Source organism: Mastigoproctus giganteus, chromosome 4 (genome assembly GCF_048544385.1).
Source record: "Mastigoproctus giganteus isolate SK-2022 chromosome 4, ASM4854438v1, whole genome shotgun sequence".
NCBI lineage: Eukaryota > Metazoa > Arthropoda > Arachnida > Uropygi > Thelyphonidae > Mastigoproctus > Mastigoproctus giganteus.
This window is the reverse complement of record NC_143578.1, coordinates 243,332,870-243,352,317: the sequence shown is the minus strand read 5'-3', so window position 1 is coordinate 243,352,317 and position 19,448 is coordinate 243,332,870. Positions and strand designations below refer to the sequence as shown.

The following is a 19,448-nucleotide window of genomic DNA, read 5'->3' as shown; positions in this document are numbered from 1 at the left end:
TTGCATATTGTGGTAAACCTTTTGATGCCAAATGTGATCTTACACATGATACAAATATTTTATGAAACCAATCATGAAATATATCTTGGCTCATACACACATTGTTTTGTGGGAAATATTTAACTAGCAAAGTATTTAAATTAATATTTTTAAATGATCTAGGCTTTTTCTGTTTTCCTATAACAACCAAAGGCAATTTATGACTACTTCTGGCATTAGCACATACTATTATAGTGATGTGATCTTTTTCCATCTTATATCCCAGTGCCATATGTTCAGTCATTGAGGCCAATGTCACCAATTAAGGCCAGTTTCATCGTAGTTGTATATTTGGTTTTTAACCAAACTTCAATCAGCTTTTTCCTTCTGCAGTTTTTCACGATAAACAGAAATTGCTACTCTATCTGCACTTAGCTTCACACCCAGGATCGATAACTGTCAAATACCATGGCAAAACTTAAATTTGTCCAACCAGCTTTAAATGAAGGATCTCCGCCTGGCTTTTTCAATTATTATATGTGTTTTTGAACAAACCATTGAAACATTGCAGAAGCCAACTGTTCATTTTTAGCAAGCTTCATTGGTTTACGACTTTTAACATTACCATCAGTGGTTTCCATTTCGACATGTGGTTTTCAATTTTACCTGCATCATGCTTTGTATCATTTACTGTTGTTCTTCCTATTCCATAACAGATAAAGTACTTTCACCTTTTCTTAGACAATTGATTATTTCAATTTTTTGTGATAATCCCAACACTACTTACTTACGTTTCTCTGTCATTTCAATGGGTTTACTAAATAAAAATTATTAAAATATGAAACAAGAGGTTAAAGTACAACCATATACAGTGAGATGTAAACAAAGACTGAGTGACACATGGTGCCAGTATCACAATGCATTACAGCGTAGTGGGGCTAAGTGACAGTTAACAGAGACTGACGGTAAATAGGGTGACAGACAATCAAAGTTCTACTGCATAATATTATAGTATAGTTTAGTTTAGTGTAGTATTTTTAATTATATTGAATTTGAACAAAAATCATACCAAAAAAAAAAAAAAACAGAGTTAAAGCTAGTGGGAATGCCGTGGCTTTGAGGAGAATTGAGGGGGTCGGTTGTTCTCCAAATCGTCATCTTATGAAATTTATGGTTTGTTTGATGTTTGCAGAGCTGTCAAGATTGTTTGTTGGGGATTTATTAGGTACATTGGCATCTGTGGCCATAGTGTGCCATACATGTGGTTAGTATGCATACAATTTCTTCTTGGATAGAGTTAACTGCAAAACTAGTACCAGTAGATTTATTTTTAACTAGTTAAATGAGGTGGTATACATTAATCATTTTGAGAAATGTAAAAATGCTCAAGACCTTTGTTTTATTATCCAAAAGTGAAGTAAGTGTAAGAGGATCTTCTGTTGTGGCTGGAGTAAAAAGATTCTGGCATTCTCTTGTACATTTTGTGCATTCGACAAGGATATGTTTTACTGAAAGCATAGTGTTATAGTGATGACACTGAGGGGATATCTCCCCTCTTTAAAGATAACCATGAGTAACATTAGTGTGACCTATTCGCAGACAAGCTAGTATTACCTTCTGTTGCCTAATTGAATTGAAGTCAGTAGGCTATCGGTCAAGATTTGGTTTAATACTTCAAAGCTTATTGTTAAGTTGTTGCTGCCATGATAACTGCCACTGGCACATGCATTTTTCCTGGATTACTGGTCTATAGACTTGAAAGGTACTTTCCATTTGTTGTCGGGTGGTAGGTTAGCAGATTTGGCAGCACTGTCTGCTAATTAATTTCCAGGAATTGCCATATGTCCTGGGACCCAACAGAACTATATGTTTCTCTCAAGTTCTGACAAGATATGTAAAGTGATTATTTCTTTCATGACTGGGTGAGTAATATTCATAATGTTTCTTAGTGCTTGGAGTGCACTTAAAGAATCTGAGAAAATTATGCTGTCTTTAATATCAGAGGTCTCAATGTAATTCAGTGCAACCTGAATTGCTATTAGTTCCACAAAGAATATACTAAACTCACATGACAACCGATATGCTATTGTGATGTTTGGGAAAACTGCAGCAATTCCAACATGAGCATCATTCTTTGATCCATCAGTATGTACTATGATGAAGTTGGGAAACTGTTCAGTTTCCCATACTGCATGGTATAGTTGCAAGAAATTTTTCATATGTAAGGTAGATTTATTCCATTCATGAAGGTGTAAGGTGCATGTAGGTGGAGTGATGTTCCAAGGAGCAAGAGGGAATGGGAGGCTATGTGCCACATTGTCTAAGGTTAAATTTAGTTCTTCTAAGAAGTGTTTTATTCAGTAGGATGGTTTTGGTATAACCTGCTGTGCTGTGATGTGAAACAAATCTGCCAATTTTGGGTGTTCTGGCATAGATCTAATTTTATATGCATAGCGTAGTATCAGTTATTGTCTTCTGATTGAGAGAGGCAGTTCGTGTGCTTCAGCATATAAACAATGTATTGGAGATGTGCGTTATGCTCCGAGGGCAATGCGTATTCCACTATGATGGATAAGGTCAAGCCAGTGAAGGACACTAGGTCTGGCTGAGCTATACACTGGTGCTCCATAGTCAAGCTTCGATCTTATTAAGGCTCTGTATAATCATAACAAGGTAAGGCGATCAGCTTCCCACTTAGTTGCTGAACGAACCCAGATGATATTTAGCTTTTGATGACAGGATGTTCTTAGTTTTTTAATATGCTCTAAAAAGGTAAGTTTATGGTCTAATGTGATTCCTAAGAACTGTATGGTGGGGTGAACTGCTGTTGGTTGGCCATTCAGTAGTAGTGGAGTTTACATTGGCAGCAAAAATGGATGCACAACTTTTTTTGGGGGACGAAGTTGAAAGCCACTAGTTTGTGTCCATGAACTGATCTTATTTATTGGCCCTTGTAACTGTCTCTCTCAAGAGTATTCATGTTTTTCGCATGACACGAAATGCTAAGATCATCTACAAATAGTGCTGTATCAATAGTTTTTGGAAGTTGTTCAGCAATGGTGTTTATTGCAATTATAAAAAGTGTAGCACTGAGCAGAGCCTTGGGGAACTCCTCCTTATTGTACAAATACTTGGAATAAAGAAGTTTTAAATCGGACCTGAAATGTGCATTTGCGCAGGAAGTTCTGTACAAAAATTGGTAGATGGCTTCAAAGTCCATGGTGATGTAATTCGTGGATATGCCATACTTCCACGTGGAATCATAAGCTTTATTGATATCGAAGCAAACCATTATATAATGTTCTGATCTCAGGAATGCATTCCAAATGGCATTCTCTAGTCTTGCCAGTATATCTAGGGTTGATCTATTTTGGTGAAGACCAAATTGTGCAGAATGTAGGAGATTAAAGTTTTCTAGGTACCATATCAGTTGATGGTTTATCATATTTTCAAGAATTTTGCAGAGGCAACTAGTCAAGGCAATAGGTCTATAGCAAGCGAGTTTATTGGGTCTCTTCTTGGTTTAAGGAATGTGTTCCTAGAAACCTCATGCAATAAAAATAACAGGCCTTATAGGAAAAATAGGGTTAGGTGCCGACCACTCAAGGTTGAACACACACATTTGTAACCAAAACATTAGAATTCAGCGTGCTCAACCCATTCAAGGTCTTATACACCTCAATCAGATCACCTTGCAGGTGCCTAGTCTCCAGCTGCTGCAATTTGCAGAACTTAAGCCTCTCTTGGTAAGAGGATCCCTTCATTCCCTTCACCAATCTTGTTGCCCTTCTCTGTACACACTTAAGCAAATCTACATCCTTCCTAAAATGGGGCCTCCAGACCTGTACGCAGTACTCAAGGTGTGGCCTGATCATTGCCGTATACAGAGAGACAATCACTTCCTTTTCCCCAAAATTTCCGTATATCATTGACAAAACCCCATGACCTGCCCTGGCAGCCTGTCTGCATTGCTCAGAAAACTTCATATCTGACTGTACAATTACTCCCAGGTCTTTTTCATTTTCTACCACCTTAAGTGTAGTACCACACAGTTGGTACGTTTCTCTGGGTTTACTTCTACCCATATGTAGTACTTTGCATTTGTCAAGGTTAAACTTCAGTTGCCACTTCTTAGCCCATCTACCCAAATTTTCTAGATCCTGCTGCAGTAGCACACTGTCATTAACAACCCTGCCAACCTTTGTATAATCTGCAAACTTCGACACTAAGCCTGATATACCTTCATCAATATCAATGATAAATATACAAAACAACAGAGGACCCAACACCGAACCCTGTAGGACTCCACTAATAACATTAGTCCACGAAGAGCAGCACCCATTAATTACCACCCTCTGTCTTTTCCCACTCAATCATCCTTTTATCCATTGTAGCAACTTACCCTTAATATTATTCTGCTCCAATTTGAACAACAGTCTTCCATGTGCAACAGTGCCAAAAGTTTTCCTGAAATCCAAATATATGATGATATCAAAATTATTTTTTGCATCCAGTTATTTCACTGGTTAAAGAAGCACTGCAGGATCGAGGCAGTGTTAGGTGGGTCGGAAAACTGCTAGATTTGGGGGATACAAGGACTAATAGATTAACAGTAGCCACTGGCAGAGGAGAAAGTGATTCTTGCACTGCTTCTATTGGAATGAGCAGAAGCCTGAAACACAAGATGCAGGATATTTCAGAGACTGCTGGGAGTCATTGCGGTATAAGTAAACATTTGGGTTGTGTTAAGGTAGCTAAGAATAGAAACAGGTGCATGTATACTTGCATGTACACCAATGCTAGGAGTTTAGTAAATAAATTTGATGAATTTGAGGTATTGCTCAAAACATCAAAGGCAGATATTGTTGGGATATCAGAGACGTGGTGTCACACAGATATAAGGAATGCAGAACTGGAATTTGGGGAGTACGTGTACAGAAAAGACAGACAGAATAGGAAGGGAGGAGGAGTTATGCTATTAGTTAAGAAACACATAAAATCCAAGGAAGTGAAGCCAGTCGACATCGCTGAACAGTGCAGTGTCGAGTCAGTTTGGTGTGACATAAGCATTGGCAGATCAAAATTGAGAGTAGGAGTGTGCTATAGGCCTAATGACTCTGATGAGTATAAGAAGAAACTGTACGGGGAAATAGAGTGGGCCGGTAAATCAGACAGTCTTATAATGGGGGATTTTAATTTCCCAGATACTGAATGGAATTTGGGGGCTGGTCACTCACACACTAGCAAGGCTTTTGTGGATTTATTGGATGATTGTTTTCGACATCAGCATGTTCGGGAGGCAAATAGAGGGAGTAATACTCTTGATTTGATTATCAGTAGTGATTCTTTATGCATTAAGAATTTGCAGATAAAGGAACCACTATGTGGCAGTGATCACAGTGTGCTGAAGTGGGATTTACTCAAAGAGGTAACTACCGTTAGGGGTAAAGGGAAGGGTTATTGCTTTCATAAAGGCGACTACAATGGACTGAGACAGTATTTAAATTCTATACAGTGGAACAAACTGATGATGTTACCAACAGCAAATTCATAATGGGAAGCATTAAAAGAACTTATCTCAGAAGCTACTAGGCTTTACATACCAACTAAGAAATATTGTTCAAGGTTTAGGCCTAAGTGGATGCCAGATCAACTAATTAGACATGTGACAGAGAAGAAAAATGCATGGGATACATACAAATTAACATGTGACCCAGAAGCCTATGATAGATATAAGCTGGTCTGTAACCAAGTTACAAAGAAGGTTAGGCAGGCGAAGGCAGATTACGAGAAATCTTTGGCGAAGGATGCAAAGAAAAACAGCAAAGAGTTCTTTACTTATGTAAACTCTAGAAGGAAGGGGATGAATCAGATTGGTATAAATTAATACATATTGATAAATTGATACATATAAATTAATGGGTGACATGGAAGCCTATGATAGATATAAGCTGGTCTGTAACCAATTCACAAAGGAGGTTAGGCAAGCAAAGGCAGATTATTAGAAATGCTTGGCAAAGGATGCAAAGAAAAACAGAAAGGTGTTCTTTACTTATGAAAACTCTAGAAGAACAGGGATGAATCAGAATCCACTGGATAGTTATGGTTCAACAGTTGAGGATCCTGCTCAGGTAGCTAACAAACTAAATGAATATTTTGCATCGACATTCACACATGAGGAGTTATTCAGTGAGGGGAATGCCAGAGGTGCATTCAACTCTGGCAGTAAGCTAGATAATCTTGTAATAACAGAGTAAAGTGGAGGAGAAACTGTTGAAGATAAACACAAGAAAGGCACCCGGGGTGGATGGGATCTATCCAGTTATATTAAAGGAGGCAGCAAAGGAAGTAAGCAAACCCTTAGCCATAATTATGAGAGCTTCCTTGGACTCAGGGGAGATACCCATAGACTGGAAATGTGCAAATGTGACCCCAATTCACAAAGGAGGATCAAAGGATGACACAAGTAATTATAGACCTGTTAGTTTAACTTATGTTCCAGGAAAATTAATGGAGGCACTGGTTAAAGAAGCACTGCAGGATCATCTAGACAAGACTTCAGTTATAGCTCGGACACAGCATGGTTTTGTTAAGGGGAAGTCTTGCCTGACGGTCTTTGACGGTCTTATTTGATTGGATACTATGATGCAGTCACAAAAGAACTGGATGCAGGAAATAACTTTGATATTATATATTTGGATTTTACAAAGGCTTTTGATACTGTTGCACATGGAAGACTGCTGCACGAATTGGAGCAGTGTGGCATTGGAGACAAATTGCTGCTTTGGATATAGGGATGATTGAGGGGAGCAGACAGAGTGGAAATCAATGGACACTGCTCATCGTGACTAATGTTATTAGTGAAGTCCCTCGGGGTTCAGGGTTGGGTCCATTATGTTTTCTGTATTTATAAATGATATTGATGATGGTATATCAAACTTAATGTCCAAGTTTGCAGATGATACGAAGGTTGGCAGGGTTGTCAAGGACACTACTGACACTATGCTCCTGCAACAGGATCTGGAAAGGTTGAGCAGATGGGCTGAGAGGTGGCAAATGAAGTTTAACATTGACAAATGTAAAGTACTACATATGGGAAACAGCAACCCCAGAGCAACGTATCAACTCTGTGGTACTACACTGACAGTGGTAGAGAATGAAGGGACCTGGGGATGGTTGTGTAGGCAAATATGAAGTTCTCTGAGCAATGTAGACGGGCAGCAAGAGTAGCTCATGGTGTATTGGCAATGATATATAGGAATTTTTCTAGTAGGGATAAGGAAGTGATTATTCCCTTGTATAAGGGCAATGGTCAGGCCACACCTAGAGTACTGTATACAGGTCTGGAGGCCTCATTTCAACAAGGATGTAGAGCTGCTGGAACGAGTATACAGAGAAGGGTAACAAGATTAGTGAATGGAACAAAGGGGTGCTCTTATGAAGAAAGGCTTAAGTTTTGCAAATTACAGTGTCTGGAGACTAGGCACCAGCGAGGTGATCTGATAGAGTTGCATAAAGTCTTGAATGGTTTGAGCATGCTCAATGCTGATGGGATTCTTCCTCTTGCTCAGAATAATCACCTGAGAGTGCATAAATTCAAATTGAGGAAAGACAGATGTAGGATAGACATGCGCAAATTTGCCTTTAGCCAGCAGGTGGAACAGACTTCCATCCCTTGTCGTGGAAGTTGATACCTAAATAAGTTTAATGCTCAGCTGGACAGGTATTTTGAACGAACAGAGGGGTGAAGTGGAAGTGGTTTTTTTTTTTTTTTTTTTGGCTCATGCTGCATAAGCTTGCTTTCTTGCATCAAATGTCTCTACTAATGCTAATATCAAAATTATTTTTTGCACCCAGTTATTTCACTGATTAAAGAAGCATTGCAGGATCATCTAGACAAGACTTCTGTTATAATTCGGGCACTGCATGGGTTTGTTAAGGAGAAGACTTTTCTGACTAATTTGATTGGATACTATGATGTGGTCACAAAGGAACTGGATGCAGGGAATAACTTTGATATCATATATTTGGATCTTAGAAAAGTCTTTGTTACTGTTGCACATGGAAGACTGCTGCAATAATTGGAGCAGTGTGGCATTGCAGGCAAATTGCGTGGGCAAATTGAGTGGGAGAAGACAGAGAGTGGTAATCAATGGACACTGCTCCTCGTGGACTAATGTTATTAGTGGAGTGCCTCGGGGTTCAGTTTTGGGTCCTTTGTTGTTTTCTGTATTTATAAATGATACTGATGATGGTATATCAGGCGTAATGTCCAAGTTTGCCGACAATACGAAGGTTGGCAGGGTTGTTAATGACACTAATGACAGTACATTGCTGCAACAGGATCTAAAAAAGTTGAGCAGATGGGTTGAGAGGTGACAAATGTAAAGTACTACATATGGGAAGCAGTAATCCCAGAGTAACGTATCAACTCTGTGGTACCACACTGACAGTGGTAGAGAATGAAAAGGACCTTCGGGTAATTGTGCAGGCAGATATGAAGTTTTCTGAGCAGCGCAGATGGTCTGCAAGAGTAGCTCATGGTGTCTTGTCAATGATATACAGGAATTATTCTAGCAGGGATAAGGTGGTGATTATCCCCTTTTATAAGGCAATGGTCAGACCACCATCTTGAGTACTGTATACAGGTCTGGAGGTCTCATTTTAAGAAGGATGTAGAGCTGTTGGAACGAGTACAGAGAAGTGCAACAAGATTAGTGAAATGAACAAAGGGTTGCTCTTATGAAGAAAGGCTTACGTTTTGCAACTTACAGTGTCTGGAGACTAGGCACCTGCGAGGTAATCTGATTGAGGTGTATAAAGCCTTGAATGGTTTGAGCATGCTCAATGCTGATGGAATTCTTCCTCTTGCTCAGAATAATTGCCTGAGAGGGCATAAATTCAAATTGAGGAAAGATGGTTGTAGGATAGATGTGCGGAAGTTTACCTTTAGCCAGCAGGTGGTTGATTGCTGGAACAAACTTCCATCTGTCATTGTAGAAGTTGATAGCTTAAATAGATTCAAGGCAGAACTAGACACAACATCTGGAGCAAGTGGATGGGTGAAATGAGAAGGGTGTGGGTGTGTGTTTTTTTTTTTTTTTTTTGGTTGATGCTATATAAGCTTGCTTTCTTGCATCGTGTGCCTTGGTAATGCTAATTATCAGAAGTGATACTTCTGCACTAAGAATCTGCAGATAAAGAAACCACTAGGTAGCAGTGACCACAGTGTATGGATGTGGTATTTACTTAAATATGTATAAACTGTCAAGGGCAAAGGGAAGAGCTTTTATTTTCATAAAGATGACTACAATGGTCTCAGCCAGAATCTAAAATGTATTCAGTGGAACCAACTGATGATGTTACCAAAAACAAAACAAATTCTAAATGGAAAGCATTCTAGGAAGTAATCATAGAGGCTACTACTATGCTATTTTATACCAACTAAAAGATACTGTTTGAGGCTTAGACCTAAAAGGATGTTAGATGAACTGATAAAAATGATCACCAGTAGCAGAGAAAAATCTATAGTGGGGGGGGGGGGGTTGAAGCCTTGTCAGAACTTCAATGTAATATTTTTGATTGGCAATCTGTTTTTGTGGGATGTATTCAGCCATAAAAATTCCTTTAATATCGAAGCAAACAAGAAGCATGATTTTCATTTTGACTTTCTGGGTCATACTGGAGCAGCCAACTTTTGCAACCATTCTAATGCTTAAACAATGATCACTTCTAATAAATGTTCTTACTCGGTCCATATTTTCATCAGTATTCATGGATACCAGATGGCCTGGTCATTCGTCTTCCATATTATCTCTTCCTTCTAAAAATTTTTTATGCCACTCAAATATGGTATTGATGTTTGAATATAGTATTCCACATTTTATGCCACTCAAACATAATATCTTCTCCATAAACTTGAACAGAACCACCACCACCACCACCAGTTCTAAACTAACTTTGCCCCCCACCCATCTCAGCCAAAACCAACCTAGGAATTATCAGTAATGAGCAATGAGAAAGTTGCCATTAAGATATACTACACAAAAAAAAAAAAAAAAAAAAAAATTACCAAAAATAGATAATACCCTAAATATACTAACAAGCTTTTTACTGGATTCTCAGTAGGAAAGGCTAACATGATACTTATAAACATAAATCAAGAGAGAAGAAATTTTAGATACACATTTTTTTTTTATTTATAAAAACTTAAATAAGTGAAAAATATAACTAATTTTTTTAGTTATATTTTTTCAAAGCTGGTGGGTGACTGGAAATTTTTGAAATTGTTTCTGAAATCAGGAGCAATAAATCTAGAGAAATTGTGTACTTCCATATCAGAAACTTTTTTTTTGACGATGGAATTAATAAGTTGCTATTGATTAAAAAGACACCTTTTTTCACAAGCCTAGAATAAATAAAAAAAGTAACAGTTTCACCTTTCGGCATAAATTTGTAACTTTCATTTATCCACAGTTCTTACTTTTTATTTCACAATTTCAACAATTTTTAAGAGTTAATATTAATACTTAAGGCTCAAAAAATTGTCATTTTACACAGAATAATTCTTAGAAGGGCATTAACAGTGTATTAAAAGATTTTAAATCTTTTAATACTCTGTCAGGATATACAATGTTAAAGCTAGATTACACATTTTTATGCACTCAAATGCATAAAATGGCTATTGTCTTCCCCGTGTCCAATTAACAAGTAATGCTTTACTCCCAGCAACTGAATTTTCAAGAAATTTTATATTTAGGTCTTCTAAAAAGATTGATTAAAATCAAGCCAATAGAAATTTGGCAAATTTTAATTTTTTTAAAAATAAAATTTCGAGTATCTCTGTATGCAAATATGTATGTTTCAAATTTGGACACAGCTCAATAAAGAAAAGTTAGTTAGTTCGACACCAGATATTCAGGGTATATTCTTAGCAGTCAATGGGAAGGAGGTTGAGATTAATTCCGACTTCAAGAAACAAAAGTTAGGTCAACACCAAATTTTCAGGGTATACAATTTGATGGCCCTGGGGACTTTTAAGCCCAAATGTGATTAAACAGATCCTCAAAATGCAAAATGCAACACACACACACACACACACACACACACACACACACACACACACACACACACACACACACACACACACACACAGTATGTTTTGGATGTTACTTGAGCAGGAAAAACAACTAAATTTTTAGCATGTTTTGTTGGTCTCCAAAAAGCTTTTAGATCCAAATCCATAGATCTCTGCCCTCCCCGGAGTTTCCCACTGCAGATTTGTTTTCAATATATATATATATATATATATATATTGAATTTGAGAAATGCTATAAATTTGGAAAAGCAGCTTTAATTTTTTTTTAAATTTCAGGATTTATTTAGAATACTCAAGGAACCTATGTACCAAATTCCAATCGGTTAACTTATTTCCTCTGTGCATCTCTCCCCTCCAAAAAAAATGCCACACAAATCCCATCTCATGGCTACCCAATCATGTATAGGAGGGGTTCCCAACCGATGGTTCACGAACCCCCAGGGATTCGCAAAAGTGTTCCAGGAGGTTTGCACAAAAAATTCAGTCTGCTTAGATTTACATAGGTATATTATTGTAAACTACAAAATATAACTAATAATACACAATAAAGTAAATTAAAATTAAATAAAAAGTAAAGAAATGCCAAAGAAAGAAACCACATATCCCACAATTCCTTGGAATTGATTTACTACCTTATAGTATATCATGTTAAATAAATATGTTTTCCATACTATTTTTTTTTTTCATTCTCAAGGACCATTGTTATGTATAGGTACTTTTCTTCTTTTTTAAGAACATATAGTACTTAGTACCATGCATGGGTTGAGGGTTGAAAAGATAAAAGAAGATACTTGTTGACATTAGAATTGAACTTTTGTAGATTGTAATTTTCAGGAAATATGCATGAAGGAAGGTTGTTCCAGAAAATAGAAGTTGAATGAATAAATGAGAAAGAAGAAAAGTTGGCTCTGTGAGTTTGAACTTGGACAGTAAAAGGATGTTGACTGGTTGCAGCACGTGTTCGGACTTCTTTGAAAGAGAGAGCGGGAATTATAGAAGCCAATTCAGAAGAACAGTGCCCATGCAAGTATCTATAGAAAAGGCATGCAGCAGAAACAGAAATTTGTGTCTATGAGATAGAGAGTGGAGAGACTCTGTTACAGATGAGACATTAATTAACCTAATGTCACTGTACAGGTCACTGTTGAAAAAAAGCCATGAATTAGGGTTGAATTTGAAAGTGTCTGCAATTCTGCCCAGACACGATAGGAGGGAGTATATGATGAGAGCCTTGTCGATCAATTCAGCCCTGGAGGGATTGTGCAAGGCTCAAGGGGTAGAATTTTTTTCAGCCTGGACTGTACTTGTTAACAGAAGAGATTGCTTCTACAGGGATGGGATACACTTAAATAGAAAGGGTGCAAGAATTTTTGCTGATGCTGTCGAGGCAGAGTTAGGTGGGTCAGAAAACTGCTAGTTGGGGGGGGATACAAGGACTAATAGATTAACAGTAGCCACTGGCAGAGGTGGAAGTGATTCTTGCACTGCTTCTATTGAAATGAGCAGAAGCCTGAAAAACAAGATGCAGGATATTTCAGAGACTGCTGGGAGTCACTGCGGTACAAGTAAACACATGGGTTGTGGTAGGGTAGCCAAGAATAGAAACTGGTGCATGTATACCTGCGTGTACACCAATGCTAGGAGTTTGGTAAATAAATTTGATGAATTTGATGTATTGCTCAAAACATCAAAGGCAGATATTGTTGGGATATCAGAGACGCGGTGTCACACAGATATAAGGAATGCGGAACTGGAATTTGGGGAATACAATGTGTATAGAAAGGAGAGACAGGACAGGAGGGGAGGAGGGGTTATGCTATTAGTTAAGAAACCCATAAAGTCCAAGGAAGTGAAGCCAGTCGACATCGATGGACAGGGCAGTGTCAAGTCAGTTTGGTGTGACATAAGCATAGGGAAATCAAAATTGAGAGTAGGAGTGTGCTATAGGCCTAATGACTCTGATGAGTATAATACGATATTGTACAGGGAAATAGAGTGGGCCAGTAAATCAGAGAGTCTTATAATGGGGGATTTTAATTTCCCAGATATTGACTGGAATTTGTGAGTTGGTCACTCGCACACTAGCAAGGCTTTTGTGGATTTATTGTATGATTGTTTTCTACATCAGCATGTTCGTGAGGCAACAAGAGGGAGCAATACTCTTGATCTGATTATCAGTAGTGATTCTTCATGCATTAAGAATCAGCAGATAAATGAACCACTAGGTGGCAGTGATCACAGTGTGTTGAAGTGGGATTTACTCAAGGAGGTAACTACCATCAGAGGTAAAGGGAAGGGTTTTTGTTTTCGTAAAGGCGACTATGATGGTCTGAGACAGTATTTAAATTCTATACAGTGGGACCAACTGATGATGTTGCCAACAGCAAACTCAAAATGGGAAGCATTCAAGGAACTAATCTTGGAGGCTACCAGGCTTTACATACCAACTAAGAAATATTGTTCAAGGTTTAGGCCTAAATGGTTGTCAGATGAACTAATGAGACATGTGGCAGAGAAGAAAAATGCATGGGATACATACAAATTAATGGGTGACATGGAAGCCTATGATAGATATAAGTTGGTCTGTAACCAAGTCACAAAGGAGATTAGGCAGGCAAAGGCAGACTACAAAAAATCCTTGGCAAAGGATGCAAAGAAAAACAGAAAAGAGTTCTTTACCTATTTAAAATCAAGAAGGAAAGGGATGAATCAGATTGGTCCACTGGATGTTGATGGTTCAACAGTTGAGGATCCTGCTCAGGTGGCTAACAATCTAAACGAGTATTTTGCATCTACATTCACGCATGAGGAGTTATTCAGGAAGGAGAATGATGTAGGTAAAGTAAACATTGGCAGTGAGCTGGAGGATTTTGTAATAACTGAGAGGAAAGTGGAGGAGAGATTGTTGAGGATAAACATAAAAAAGGCACCTGGGGTGGATGGGATCTATCCAGTTATATTAAAGGAGGCAGCAAAGGAAGTAAGCAAACCCCTAGCCATAATTATGAGAGCTTCTTTGGACTCAGGGGAGGTACCCATAGACTGGAGATGTGCAAATGTAACCCCAATTCACAAAGGAGGATCAAAGGCTGACACAAGTAATTACAGACCTGTTAGTTTCACTTCTGTTCCAGGTAAATTAATGGAGGCACTGGTTAAAGAAGCACTGCAGAATCATCTAGACAAGAATTCAGTTATAGCTCAGACGCAGCATGGTTTTGTTAAGGGCAGGTCTTGCCTGACCAATTTGATTGGATACTATGATGTAGTCACAAAAGAACTAGATGCAGGGAATAAGTTTGATATTATATATTTGGATCTTAGAAAGGCTTTTAATACTGTTGCACATGGAAGACTGCTGCACAAATTGGAGCAGTGTGGCATTGGAGGCAAATTGCTGCTATGGATAAGGGGATGGTTGAGTGGCAGAAGACAGAGAGTGGTAATCAATGGACACTGCTCAACGTGGACTAATGTTATTAGTGGAGTTCCTCAGGGTTCAGTGTTGGGTCCGTTGTTGTTTTCGGTGTTTATGAATGATATTGATGATGGGATATCAAGTTTAATGTCCAAGTTTGCAGATGATACAAAGGTTGGCAGGGTTGTTAAGGACACCATTGACACTATGCTGCTGCAACAGGATCTGGAAAGGTTGAACAGATGGGCTGAGAGGTGGCAAATGAAGTTTAACAGTGACAAATGTAAAATACTACATATGGGAAACAGTAACCCCAGAGCAACGTATCAACTCTGCTGTACTACACTGACAGTGGTGGAGAATGAAAAGGACCTGGGGGTAATTGTCACAGGCAGATATGAAGTTCTCTGAGCAGTGCAGACGAGCTGCAAGAGTAGCTCATGGTGTCTTGTCAATGATATACAGGAATTTTTCTAGCAGGGATAAGGAGGTGATTATTCCCTTGTATAAGGGAATTGTTAGGCCACATCTTGAGTACTGTATACAGGTCTGGAGGCCTCATTTCAAGAAGGATGTAGAGCTGCTGGAACGGGTACAGAGAAGGGCAACAAGATTAGTGAATGGAACAAAGGGTTGCTCTTACGAAGAAAGGCTTAAGTTTTGCAAATTACAGAGTCTGTAGACTAGGCACCGGCGAGGTGATCTGATAGAGGTGTATAAGGCTTTGAATGGTTTGACCATGCTCAATGCCAATGGGATTCTACATCTTGCTCAGAATAATCAGCTCAAAGGGCATAAATTCAAATTGAGGAAGGACGGATGTCGGATAGATGTGCGGAAATTTGCCTTTAGCCAGCGGGCAGTTGGTTGGTGGAACCGACTTCCATCACTTGTTGTTGAAGTTGATAGCCTAAACAAATTTAAGGCTCAACTGGACAGGTATTTCGAGCGAACGGAGGGGTGAAATGGGAGTGGTGTGTTTTTTTTTTTTTTTTTGGCTGATGCTGAATAAGCTTGCTTTCTTGCATCATATGCCTCTACTAATGCTAATGCTAACTGCCCTCTTTTGAATGGAATCTAGAAGCCTGAGAGAGGTTTGGGGGGGGGGGGGTCTGCCCCAGATGTGGGAACAATATTCCATGGTAGGCCGGATTTGCGATTTCTACAGAGTCAACAACTGTTTGGAAGAAAAATAGCGCCAAGAACGGAAGAGAAAACCAAGTTTTTTAGATGCAGAGAATGCAATATTTGTAATGTGCTTTATGCAAAGAGAGATTACAAGTAAGGATAATCCCCAAGATCTTGCCTAGAAATAGGAGCACCATCGGAGATAAGCATAGGAGCAGAAGAATCCTTTTTTGCAAGATATAAGACAGGACTGAGTTTTAGAAGAATTAAAATTAAGTTATCTTTGCCCCATGGGAAAATTAACTGGAGATTAGCATTTAAGGATTGGGGAAAACCAACATTAATAGAGGAGTTAGAAGACAGAGAGCAGTCTGCCATCACCCACAGTGAGAGGTCAGAGAGAAAACTGAATACCCAATTACAAAAAACAGTGGCAGACCAAAGGATGGAATTTTATTTAGAAGGCCTTTATGCCAAACATGATCAAAAGCCTTTGAAAAGTCAAGAACAATGGCTTGAGTTTCACCAAACTTTTCCATTAAATTCGTCCATAGATGGGTAACATACACTGCCCTACCATTAATATCCGGACACCAGCCTTTAGACAAAAAAATAGCTTTTATTGTGTCATTTAATATTTTGTCCCGAAATCTTTTGCTTTTATAACGGCCTTCAATCTTCATGGTATACTCTAAACCAGCATTTTATAAATGTCAAGTGATATGTTCCTCCGCTCTGCCTTTAACGCAGCTACCAGTTCGGTCTTGTTCTTCAGTGATCTCGACGTGCACTTTTCCACACCCATACCTCAAACCACTCTGTTATGACCCAAGCAGTATGGCATGGCGCGTTGTCTTGCTGATACAGGTATAGGCCTTCCTCGAAGTATTGCCATAATATTGGAAGTGCATAGTCCACAGCATTCATGGTTTTGTTGATAACAACTAATGGACCCAAGCCAAACCATGAAAGGAGCCCCATACCATGACACTGCGTCCACCAAACTTCATTGTAGAGAGGATACAATCGGGAAGAAAGTGTTTAAAGTGCCTGCCTGGCAACCCAAAGGTCGCGGGTTTGAATCCCACCTCGGGCTTGGATCAGAGTAAAAATGCAAAAACTTTGGGAGGTGCATTATGGCCACAGAAGTCGATGTACCAACAACTAACAAAAAAAAAAAGTGCTCCCCTGGCATTCTCCACACCCAGGAACGGCTATCAGACTGGTAGAGTGCAAACCTCGACTTGTCTGTTTATAGGACTGTTTTCCACTGCTCTACAGTCCAGGATTTGCACTCCTTACACCATGTTAATCAGCGTCTAGCATTTGCTGAGGTGATCAGTTCTGTTGAACTGCTGAGGTAATTCTTTTGAATGTGTCATCTTGCATGCCCAGTTTTGCAATTGTCTGTTCAAAGCCCAGTGTGTATATTTATACCAGGTTCTGATATAAATTCTAATTTATATCACGTGTTGCATCCATAATAATAATTCACTTAATAATAATTTTTATTATTACGCAATGTTGCTAATAAAACGTAGTACTGGAAATTAATGGTAGGGAAGTGTAAGTCAGAATATCACCAGTGGAACGACACTGACGGAATCTATACTGGTGATCGTTGATCAGATGAAAGATTTCCAGTTAGTTTAAGAGTTGGTAGTTAATTGATTTCTCTATTACTTTAGAAAGAGTAGAAGTAATCGCAATGGAACGATAATTGGATGGAAGGGATTTGTCCCCTTTTTAGGAACTGGCTGGATATGAGCAAATTTCCAAGAAGGAAAAACACCTTTGGAATAAGAAAGTGAAAAAAGACGACACAAAACAGGAGTAGGTTCAGAGGCACAGGTTTTGAGAACAAGTGGAGAAATACCATCAGGACCTGGAGCTTTCTTATCATCAGATTCATCCAAAATTGTTCTGATATCCTTTGGAGGGAAGACCACAGGAGGCATTGAATATTCAGAGTGTACTGGGAATAGTTTGAGGTGATTTACCAAGATCATCAATACATGAGTTGGAAGAAAAATAGGATGTTAGCAGGTCATCTTTATTTTTGGCTGATGTGGCAACAGAACTATCTGGTTTTGACAAAGGTGGGAACAGAGATAGGCAAAAACTGTGGCCAATAGGTCTGGCAAGAGACCAGAATGCTCGGCTACCATTTGGACAAGAAGCAAGTTTTCTACTTTTAGCCTGTTCGAAATCTAGTTTGGACTGAAAAATCACTGCCGTACAAAGTATAAATAATACTTAATAATTTTTATTATTACATAATGTTGCTAATAAAAACGTAGTACTGGAAATATTTTATAATAAAAATTATACAAATTCAGAGAATAGGGGCTTAGTGTTTTGCATTAATAATATTTTGCATTAATAATATTATGTTGAAAGGGGTTCGCGAGTAAAAAAAGGTTGGGAATCGCTGGTGTAGAGCATAACATGAAGTTTTGGCAAACACAACTTTAGAACAGAACAAAACAAAGTTTTCAATCCCTGATATATGTTATTTGTTAATTGAACATGCTTGAAATGTAATGCAATGTATACATTACCTAGCTTGTTAATTTTTAATGGAATGAAGGGACAAGTCAAATAATAGTCCAAAAAAATATATTAATAAGGTAAAGGGAATATAAATATGAATAATCAATTACCAGTTCCTAAAACTAAATACATGAAAATCATATCACATGCTGCTTTAGAAATTAGTTATTTCATTTAATACATAAACAAACATGAACAAGCATAAACATATGAACTTAAAAGACCTTGCCTTTTAATTGCAACCTTTTCTCCTGTGTCCAGTCTTTGTCCCAACACCACACAGCCATAGGTGCCATCACCAAGTTGACTAAGCGTGACATATCGGTTCATACCAGAGACTGCTTGTTGGGGTGGAAAAACATGGGCACTTTGGCGTGCTGTGGCCAACATCAGGACTATCAACTTTTTACCATTAGTAATGAAAACCTACAGGGTAGAAGTGAGAAAAGACATATAGAAAACTGAACAATATAAAATACCAATTTTAGTCAATTTATTTAACATAAGACAACAAATTCAATATCATCATCATCATCAGTGTTCTGCCATGAGCAGGTCCCAGCAGACAACTGAACAACCAACTCTACTTATGTTACTCTCCTTTATATCTACCTCCCCTTCTCGAATTTATCTATCTGTTTTCCTCAATCTGGATATCTTCCCTCCATCAATCCCTCACCTCACCTCATAACGCATGTCCAAACCAATTTCTCTTCCACCTGATTATTTCAAACATCTCTTTCCAACCACGCTTTTCAAAATTTCCTCATTTCTAACTTTGATTTCCCCAAACTGTCAGCCTCTACCACCCACGTAGGTAACTTATTCCAGTAATTTATAACTCACCGGCTAAAATAAAACTTCCTGCAATCCAATCTAAACATTTCCCCTCGTAACTTGAATTTATGTCCCCTAGTTCTAGCATCATTTATAATCTTGAAAATTTCATCCTCATTCATTTTACTGATGCCTCTCAGAGTCTTAAACAACTCAATCAAATCTCCTCTAAGGTGTCTAGTTTCCAAACTCTGCAACCCACATATTCGAAGTCTTTCTTCATAAGGACGCCATAAGGAACTAAAGAAAGGTTGTGGGGGTGGTAACACCACAACCTTTCTTTAGTTCCTAGACTCAATTCAAAAGAGAACAGGTCAGGGCGATTCTTCATTGAACCACCCTCGTAAAAGATTAAGAATTAATCCCTTTAGCTTTAATAGCTAAAGGCGTTATAGTAGTTTAATAGCTTCCACGAATTAAGAGCTAAAACATTTT

General features: G+C 38.4%; 1 protein-coding gene across 1 annotated transcript in view; it reads right to left on the bottom strand.

The window, feature by feature from the left end:
- LOC150087578 (serine/threonine-protein kinase dyf-5-like) overlaps window positions 1–18,509 on the bottom strand; it is a 118,268-nt gene extending 99,759 nt beyond the window's left edge. The window contains exon 1 of the mRNA XM_090372142.1: window positions 18,406–18,509. The gene's annotated coding sequence lies outside the window, so the exon portion shown is untranslated. The remainder of the gene's footprint in view (window positions 1–18,405) is intronic.
- Between the last annotated feature and the right edge of the window lie 939 nt (window positions 18,510–19,448).